Source organism: Akebia trifoliata, chromosome 7 (genome assembly GCF_017979445.1).
Source record: "Akebia trifoliata isolate Shusen 1 chromosome 7, ASM1797944v1, whole genome shotgun sequence".
NCBI lineage: Eukaryota > Viridiplantae > Streptophyta > Magnoliopsida > Ranunculales > Lardizabalaceae > Akebia > Akebia trifoliata.
The window spans coordinates 6,358,933-6,369,710 of record NC_141381.1 but is presented as its reverse complement, the minus strand read 5'-3'; positions in this window follow the sequence as shown (position 1 = coordinate 6,369,710).

The following is a 10,778-nucleotide window of genomic DNA, read 5'->3' as shown; positions in this document are numbered from 1 at the left end:
GAAATACTCACTTAAAATCATTATAGCATTGGCAGCTCATTATAATTTAAAATTACACGAAATGGATTAAAAATGACATTTTTAAATGGGAGTTAGGATGAAGAAATTGACATGGAGCAACTTGAAGGATTTATAGAAAAGGGAAAAAAAGTTAACTTACAAACTTAAGAAATTCATTTACGGACTTAAACAAGCTTCAAGGCAATGATACATAAAGTTTAATGAAACCATTACTTTCTTTGAATTTAAGAAAAATATTGTTGATGAGTATATATATTTGAAGATCAATGGGAACAAGTTTATTATATTAGTTTTATATGTGGATGATATTCTGTTAGTTAGTAGTGATCTTGGTTTATTACACGAAACTAATAATGATCTTACTAAAAAATCTAAGATGGTTGATATGAGTAAGACAACATATGTCATTGGCATTAAAATTCTTAAAAATCGATCTCAAGGATTATCAGGGTTTGTTTCAAAAAGGTTATATCAACAGAATCTTAAAGATATATAGTATGTAATCTTGTTTTTATTGGTGATGCACCTTTCGAAAAAAAAAACAAATTCAACTTAATGAAATGTTCGTAGAATGATTTAAAAAATGAGCAGATAAAGGATATCTCATATGCTTTAGCTATTGGGAGTTTGACGTACGCTCTGACATGTAGTAAATCGGATATCAATTTTACAGTTGGAATATTAGAAAATTATCAAAGTAACCCAAGAATATATCATTAGAAAGTTATAAAAAAGATTATGAGGTTTTGACAAGAGACGAATGACTATATGCTTACTTATAGGAGATCAGATCATCTAGAAGTGATCAAATACTTAGATTTAGATTTTATAAGATGCCCTAATAGCAGAAAGTCTACATAGATTTCTTATTTTTACTAGTAAGAAGAGTGTGAAGCAGAACATTATTGCTTCATCCACTATGGAGGTTGAATTCATGGCATGCTTTGAGGCCACGAGTCATGTTTTATGATTGTGACATTTTATTTCAAGACTTGGGATTGTCGACTATAGTTTTATTTGCACAATGATTCTAATATTAAATATGTCAATATTGAAAAATATTCTTAATATTGTTAGAATTAGTAACTACTCATTTAAGTTTAGTAAGAAATCTTGATGGATATAAATCTTACTAAGAGGGGAACTTTAGGCCCTCTATCTCCATCTATAAAAGAGGATCGACACCCCATAATAGAATAATAGTGAGAGACTCACAAACATTGATAGAGTTTTGAATATAATGATTTTCATTAATCACTAGAGCCCTAGCTAATCCAATTAGATAAGAAAGAGAAGGTGAGTCTATAACTAAAGGGATTAACGATTTGGAGTTTGCGCATTTCGTTCATCAAACACACGGATTGCGAAAAACACATCTCCAACATATCTTGGATCAATGATTTTGGTTATGACACAAGGTAAGTACCGTGACTTCAATTCTTAAAAATCTGATTAGTTTTTTGAGACATATGTATGATTCTAGATCCTTAATGGGAATTATAGATTAATGGTTATATTAAAGATTTTGTATGCTTAAAATCTAATATGTATGCCCTAAAGAAAAAAAAATACATTGAAAATGACTATTTGAACTAATTTTAAGAAAATAAAAGATACCTGGATTTGTTTCTAAAATAGTTTGGTAAAAATATTCAATATTTTTATATGCCCCAATTTCATTATCATGTATTTCACGATTAATTTTTTTCTCTTATTTTTTAAGTTTTTATATATGTGATAGATATAAAATTGGATTAGGGGAAATAAAATTGAATATTCCTTACGCGAGTTAAAATTTTATCATTTATCTAATTACTGCTAGCTTGAGGACGAGATCGTGAGCCCATTCTACCCATACATGTGTGAGTTGTGTTAAACTTATATATAGTAACTAAATCATCATTTATAATTTTTTTAACATATATATGTCACTCACAATTTGGAACATCACATTTAGTTATAACATTTTCTTTATTATTAAGAACATATTTTATGGAAAAATTATTTGAAATAGTTAAAAAAATAATTTTTTCTCTTAATTCAACTATATTATTGAAAATTTTACTAATATAAATATCAAATATATTTTCATCATCGTCGTATGATGAACTAAAATTATTATCAACAAATGTATTTATATCATTATCGGAATCATTTTGTACTACAATATTAGGTTCATTTGAACCGTACGCAATATTATGGTCAATATCGATATTTAGACATTGATTTGATGAACTAGGCCCACTTTGACCATAATTTGATTGATACGTTCCAATATTTTCATGTTGTACTAAAAAATACTTATACTTTGAAAATTTTGATTACTATTTAATATATATTCCCAAGTTTCTTGGTAAAAAATGTCAATTAAAAAATTTTCATTATCTAAATTGATAATTGACCTTATTAAAAATTATTGACGAATATTGCAAATCGAAAAAATAAGAGCTTGTCACTCAGAATATAAAATTTCTGATGAAATTGATAAAAGTTGTGTATTTTCACCAATATACGTGATACCTTCAACGTAACGTCCATATCGACAAATAATAACTCCTGTAGACATCTTCGATTGAATTATAAAATCTTGTAACAGAATTATAAGAATTAAAAAGAGAATGAAAATTGTGAGAAATATGAGTGTGTAATATAAGTTTATATAGAGTGCAATGGTTAGAAATTTCAAATTTTCTCAACAGATAAATAATGTTCATAAAACGGTCGTATTCAAAACATTTCGACACTTAAAGTGTTGAATTTGTTTTAAAAAATTAAATTTTCGGCACTTTAAGTGTTGATTTGTTACTTTTTTGATACTTACTAAAAATGGTATTATGTTGCTAATTTATTTTAATTATAGGTTTTTTTTTGCTAATTTCCCCTATTTATTTAAAATAAATTGGCCCTTAAAGTGTCGATTTGTTACTCTTTTGATAATTTTTAAAAAATTGATATTATTTTACTAATTTATTTTAATTAGAGATTGTTTTTTGCTAATTTTCCCTATTTATTTATAAGATATAGAAGGTAAATAATTCAAAATAAGAATAATTATGTTAAATGAAAAATTTGTACCAAACAATCCTCTTTTAAAATAGGTATATTAGTTTTTTTTTGTTAATTTTTCTTATTTATTTAAAATAAATTGGCATTTAAAATACTGATTTATTACTCTTTTGATAAAAAAAAAAATTTTAATTGATATTATTTTATTAATTTATTTTAATTATAAATTTTTTTGTGTGTGCTAATTTTCCCTATTTATTTATAAGATATAGATGGTAAATAATTTAAAATAAGAATAATTTTGTCAAATGAAAAAAATCGTCCCAAACAATCCTCTTTTAAAATGGGTATATATATATATATATGGGTGGCGTTCTTTTGACAAAATCCTAAACAAAGCATTTTGTCTTATATGGGCTAAAAGTTTCAAAATGGGCTGAATTTTTGTGAGGATGATCTCTATGATGAGTAAATCATCCTTACAAAAAATCAGCAAAATTTGAAAAATTTTACCCTAGCTTATAAGATGAAGAATCGTGAACCATCAATTTTTACCGTTAGTTTGTAACCTCATTTCATGGGGTTAGAAGTTTTAGAATTGGTGGATTTTTTGTGAGGATGATCTACTGACTATAGAGATCATCCTCAAAAAAATCATTCCATTCCAAAACTTTTTAGCCATATAAGACAAAACTTTATCTAGAATGTTGGCTAGGATTTTGTCAAAAGAACGCTACCCTATATATATAGGGAAATGTTCAACACCCTACATTTTACCCTACCATTTACCAAACATGTTTTGTCCTACATGGGTTAGAAGTTTTGGAATGGGCTGATTTTTGGTGAAGATGATAGAGATCATCCTCACAAAAAATCAGCCCATTCCGAAATTTCTAACCCCATGTTTACAAGTTGAAAAATCGTGGACCGTCCATTTTTTGTAAACCATTTTTTATGGGGTTAGAAGTTTTAAATTAGGCTGATTTTTTGTGAGGATGATCTCCTCACCATAAAGATCATCCTCACCAAAAATCAGCCTATTCCAAAACTTTTAACCCATGTAGGACAAAACACGTTTGGTAAAGCGTAGGGTGGCAAACGGGACCCATATATATATATATATATATATGAGTCCCGTTCAGCAACAAACATTTTGGCAAAACATTTTTCAAAACATGGGTTAGAGGTTTTGGAATGGGCTGATTTTTGGTGAGGATGATCTCTATGGTGAGGAGATCATCCTCACCAAAAATCAGCCCATTCCTAAACTTCTAGCCCCAATTTACAAGTTGAAAAATGTGGACCGTCCATTTTTTGTAAATCATTTTTGATGGGGTTAGAAGTTTTGGAATGGGCTGATTTTTGGTGATGATGATCTCCTCACCGTAAAGATCATCCTCACCAAAAATCAGCCCATTCCAAAACCTTTAACCCATGTTTTGAAAAATGTTTTGCCAAAATGTTTGTTGCTGAACATTTTCCTATATATATGGGGTCCCGTTCGGCGCCTCACAATTTGCCCTACGCTTTAACAAATAATTTCGAACCGTTCGATATAACGCGATCCAACGGATGCGATTAAATCTTGCACAATTTAACTTAAATAGTATAACTTTTGAATTTATTACATTGCCATCCCTTAAAATAGAGGGATTTAGTACCACCTCCCTCTTCGTTTTAAACCCAAGAGAAACAGAGAATAGACGTTCTATTCGACTTATGAGAAAATCTTAGATCTTTCTCATCTTCTCTCGCTGAACAGACCCTTTCTTTCACTCTCTCATTCTCTCTCGCTCTCACCCTCGCCCTGAAACTAGATCCCTCTCAACCCTCTCTCTCACTCTCTCATTCTCTCTCGCATGAACACGAACGGCTGTTATTCCTCCCTACAACTCCATCTCACGAACACGAATGGTTACAACATGATCGACTCGCTGCAACTCCATCTCACGAACACGAACGGCTGCAACATCGCTGCAAATCTCTTTGTAGTTGACAGAACTGTAAGTTTTTTTTTTTTTGGGAAATTTCTCAAACACTATTATGGAATTATTCTGTGAACATGAATAATTTATTCATTCATGAAGACAAAATATCCAGAATTATTGTGATTTTTTTTCGATTTAATTTTTTTGGGTTATTTATTTTTTCGTTGATGATCATGTTATGATTTTAATTATTTAGGGTTTTTTTCCGATTTTATTTATTATGATGCATTTGTTTCAAATCTTGATATATCGGTATTTGCTATTCTTTAGTGCAACATCGGGCATATTTTTATGGTCTGGGAAATTCATGTATGCTTGATTAATAGGATATTATATGTTTCTGTGTGGGTATGCCATGTTTGTTGTTGTCTGTCATGTTCTTTGTCTTTTTTACTTCAATTCTTTGAAATTTTCTAATTGAAATTGGATTCCTATTTACTCCCCTTTGTTTTTTTTATGTCTGTTTTCTGATTTCGACTTAATTTTTTTTATTGGTCTGATTTGGACATATTGGTGAGTTGGATTATTTTTCCTGCTTCTCTTTTTTCCTCCATATAATGGTTCCTCCCATGGACTAAAATGCTTTAATCTTGGCCTCTTACGTGGTTAGGATTTCTACTCAACCTGCCCTTTTATGCGCCATCTACGAATCTGTGAATGAGCCCGAGGAAGCATTGAAGCTCTTACAAAAGGCAATGAAATTGTTGGAAGACACACCGGGGCAGCGAAGCATGATTACAGGGATAGAAGCATAGATGGGTGTAATGCTTTACATGGTTGGACAATATGAAGAGGCTCGGAGCTCTTTTGAGAGTGCTATAGCAAAGCTTTTAACCAGTGGAGAGGAAATCAACATTCTTTGGGGTTGTACTGAATCAGATGGGATTGGCTTGTGTAGAAGTGTACAAGATTGATGAGGCTGTTGAGTTGTTTGAAGAAGCAAGGGGGATACTAGAACAGGAGTGTAGTACATGTCATCCAGATCAAATGTTTGCAATCGTATAAAGTCTTGTGTTCTTTTGGCCATTGCATGAGTAAAACATGCCTTATGTATTGAATAAGAATTGTAAATGAGATGTATATTACTTGCTGAATTGTAAATGAACAAGAATTATGGCCTTAGAAAGATGTCTCAATGCTTTGAAAATTGTTTAGATGTATATTACTTGTTGATTGTGTGTTATAAAATGCATCTCGACTTTTTTAATGATCAACCAGCTCGACTGGTTGTTTTGTTAATGGTGGGAGATTTGTTTTTTGAGAGGTACCAAAGAAAGAAATTATCTTCACTAGCTCTCTATGGGAACATGCTTGACAAGGGTCTACTTTCCAATCGACTCCAAAACTTCACCTTCAATTAAGCTTCTGGGACATGAATACAGGGTGGGCTGAATGAACTGATCAGATATGCCAACCAAAGAGATTGCTTTTTCAATTTGAAAAAAACAAGTGTGAACCATACTTCAAAATTGGTGAAGCTACAATTGCTATGCAGATAAAAGGTGGAATTATTATTCCAATTTTTCAGTTTATAGAAGAGTTTCATCTCTCAGCTGAATTGGCATTGCAAAGCTTGTTAACACTTAATCTTATATACTTATTGTATTTGTTATCTTCCCTTGCTGATTTTAGAAATTGCTGCAAATGTTTGGCTTACAATATATCATTGCACCTATGGAAGTAGAAGCTCAGTGTACATACATGGAACTAGTAAATTTTGTAGATGGTATTGTGACTGATGACTCAGATGTGTTCTTGTTTGAGGCACGTAAAATTTTGTAAATTTTGTTTTTTTTTTTAACCATAAATAATGCCACTTGACTGGAATGGGTAAAAATTTTCTGATTGGATCTGCTGTACTTTGATCCATCAGAATGTCTTGGACTTCCAAAAATATAGAGAACATAGTGTAAAATTCCTTTGACACCCACAATCATGCTTTGTTAAATTCCTGGCACCCACAATCATGCTTGTGTGGTTAAGTAAAAGTGAAAGTAAAACAACTTCAACCGAAAACAATATCAAATCTAAGTAACTTCATTGAATCCATCCTCAAAATCAATAAGACAACCTCATATTGACGGAAAGAATAAAACTAGAATATTAAATTTAACATAGTCTTCCCCTGAAAATAGGAGTACATATATACATATCTATACTTATAATTAAGAACTAAGAAAATGGATTTTAATTTTGAAAATGAAGTGATTTTTGGTACTTATGAAAGGAGCCATTGCAACTTTTTCAAATTTAGGTGCCATTCCAATTTTTGGATTGTGGAATACAAATTTGGGTGCAGAACCACATGGTATCTAAAGCACCCACTTTTCCCCCCTTCATCAATTAATAAAATCCAGTTAAAAGAAAAATAGAGTAGAGATGGAGGAACTCATTACCTAAAGAAAAATGAGCTTGAAAGTTAATGGAGGCTTAAGATTGAATAACTCTTAATAAATATATTTGCAAACAATTGCAATTGAATCCAGTTGACGGTGAAATATTCTGAATAACTTGATTGTCAAAAACACTAATAGAAGTAAAATAACTCATTTAAAAATATTGTTCATAACCAAAGTTGTTGTAACCAAAATTGGAATCCTTGGTATCCAGGTATTGTAATTACTGGTGTAGTGTCCATGAGCAAAGTTGTTGGCAACATTTTCTTTGCCACTGATGAGTTGTTCAAGGTGGAAGAGCTGGTAATATATTCCTGTCCTCACTTCATCGATGACAGTAGGCTCAAGGTCTACAAAAACAGCACGAGGAACATGTTTACCAGCACTAGTTTCACTGAAGAAGGTGTGAATGCATCATCTCCTCCTCCAACTGTCTTATCACTTGGCATTTGCTCATCCGGCTGCAACAAAGGGCATGATTAATAAGAAGAAACTCTTCAAGGATGCGCATGAATGTACAGCATGTGCTGAATAAATAAGTTAAACAACAATTCAAGGAAAGCTTTAAGGATATCATCATAACAATTAACTTGATTCCAGATATTTGTTGCAAACAATACAAGTCCAATTTCTTCATTAAATTCTATTTAAAACCATATATTCTGTCAAATTGAAAATTATGTTACTGTTTATCTGGTGCTGGTAATATGAATAAGATGAGCAACAATGATATAACATCAGCCAGACAATGGAACTCATTAGAGAAAACGTTAAAAAGGATCATAAAGACATAATAGAGAGTCCAATTGCTGAAACCATAGGTCAACAAAACATATAGAATATGAAAACAAGAAGATAAAAAAGCATCCTCAGACCACAAAGCCACGGCATAAGGTCACCCCCATCATCACCATTAACCAACACTATCCAAACCACCCTTTCACAATGGACCTTCAAATGAAGAAAAATCAATGTTCTCTCTAAAACAAAACACCTTTTTAAGGACATAATTTTGTCTTTTTTTAGGATTTAAATAGCCTCTTCAATCATTTAATGTTTCTACGGATTTGGCTGGAAAAAAAAATCTATGAAGGAGAACTTCATCATTTTGGATGTATATCTTCTCTTCCACACAGAGTACCTGAAACCAGTTTCCTTCTCTTTTAGACACATACTCACACACACCACCTCTACCTCAGCCATCAAACCATAAGCTCCACGGTCTCTCTCCTTAATCCAACCGCACATCTCCTAAATCCTAACCCCCTCTTTATGTTAAAATATTGGTTGTTTGTTAGTAAATAAAAATTTGCATAGCTTTTTTCTACCTTGAAACCAGATGTAGTTTCAATGAAGTTCTTAATTTGAATCAATAATGGGGTGCCTCTTCCACAATGCTGTCAACTCTGGCATGATGAGTCTCCTTCTGGTATGTTGTTTACACCATTGAGTTTATCTGGGTCACAGATCAATTGTATTTATGTAGTCTGCACTTTTCAATTTCCCACCCACTGTTAATGAAACTAAGGCACAGACATACTTGGTAATTTAATTTGTACATCAATTTAGTTTAAATTTTCGTTGCATAATTAATAGATATTTTAGAGAAATTTACAAAGTGAATAAAACAACTTATACAAACTCAAAAAAAAAAAAATTAAAAATCAATGGTTCTCCACAAAGTTAAGCATTTAGAAAATTTTAAAATGGGGTTTCACATGGATAACAATTAAGGATTTAATTTAAACACTAGAACTACAATCTTCTCAACAGAGAGATGCTTATTTCAAATAATTATTACTTAAATAGGATCAAAACCACTTATACAAACTCAAAAAAACTTACTCAATAGGTTGAACTAAAATAGAATCAAAACCATTTTCTACCTTGAAACCATATGTAATTTCAATGAAGTTTTTAATTTGAATCAATAATATAAGAAAAACCCACATTAGTATTTAGGAAAGTATTGAAAATTTAGAGAGTACCTGTCTTCGTCGAGAGGGAGTTGCAGCACATGTGAGCAAGAGTTGCAGCGAGAGAGAGGAGTTTTGCAGCGAAAGCCGTTCATGCCAGGGCGAGGTAGTTGTAGCGAGGAATAGGGCGAGAGAGAATGAGAGAGTGAGAGAAAGGGTTTCAGGCGAGAGCGAGAGAGAATGAGAGAGAGGGTTTTGGTTGTGATTAAGTTCGAAGAAAACTCTCATCAGTTCATTCAGCCCACCCTGTATTCATGTCCCAGAAGCTTGATTGAAAGTGAAGTTTTGGAGTCGATTGGAAAGTAGACCCTTGTCAAGCATGTTCCCATAGAGAGCTAGTGAAGATAATTTTTTTCTTTGGTACCTCTCAAGAAACAAATCTCCCACCATTAACAAAACAACCAGTTGAGCTGGTTGACCATTAAAAAGTTGAAATGCATTTTATAACACACAATCAGCAAGTAATATACATCTAAACAATTTTCAAAGCATCGAGACATCTTTCTAAGGCCATAATTCTTGTTCATTTACAATTCAGCAAGTAATATACATCTCATTTACAATTCTTGTTCAATACATAAGGCATGTTTTACTCATGCAATGGCCAAAAGAACACAAGACTTCATACGATTGCAAACATTTGATTTGGATAACATGTACCACACTCCCTTTCTAGTATCCCCCTTGCTTCTTCAAACAACTCAACAGCCTCATCAATCTTGTACACTTCTACACAAGCCAATCCCATCTGATTCAGTACAACCCCAAAGAATGTTGATTTCCTCTCCACTGGCTCTAAGCTTTGCTACAACACTCTCAAAAGAGCTCCGAGCCTCTCCATATTGTCCAACCATGTAAAGCATCACACCCATCTGTGCTTCTATCCCTGTAATCGTGCTTTGCTGCCCCGGTGTGTCTTCCAACAATTTCATTGCCTTTTGTAAGAGCTTCAATGCTTCCTCGAGCTCATTCACAAATTCGTAGATGGCGCATAAAAGGGTGGGTTGAGCAGAAATCCTAACCACGTAAGAGGCCAAGATTAAAGCATTTTAGTCCCTGGGAGGAACCATTATATGGAGGAAAAATAATCCAACTCACCAATATGTCCAAATCAGACCAATAAAAAAAAATTAAGTCGAAATCAAAAAACAGACATCAAAGAAACAAAGGGGAGTAAATAGGAATCCAATTTCAATTAGAAAATTCAAAGAATTGAAGTAAAAGAGACAAAGAACATGACAGACAACAACGAACATGGCATACCCACATAGAAACACGTAATATCCTATTAATCAAGCATACATGAATCTCCCAGACCATAAAAATATGCCCAATATTGCACTAAAGAACAGCAAATATCGATATATCTAGATTTGAAACAAATGCATCAC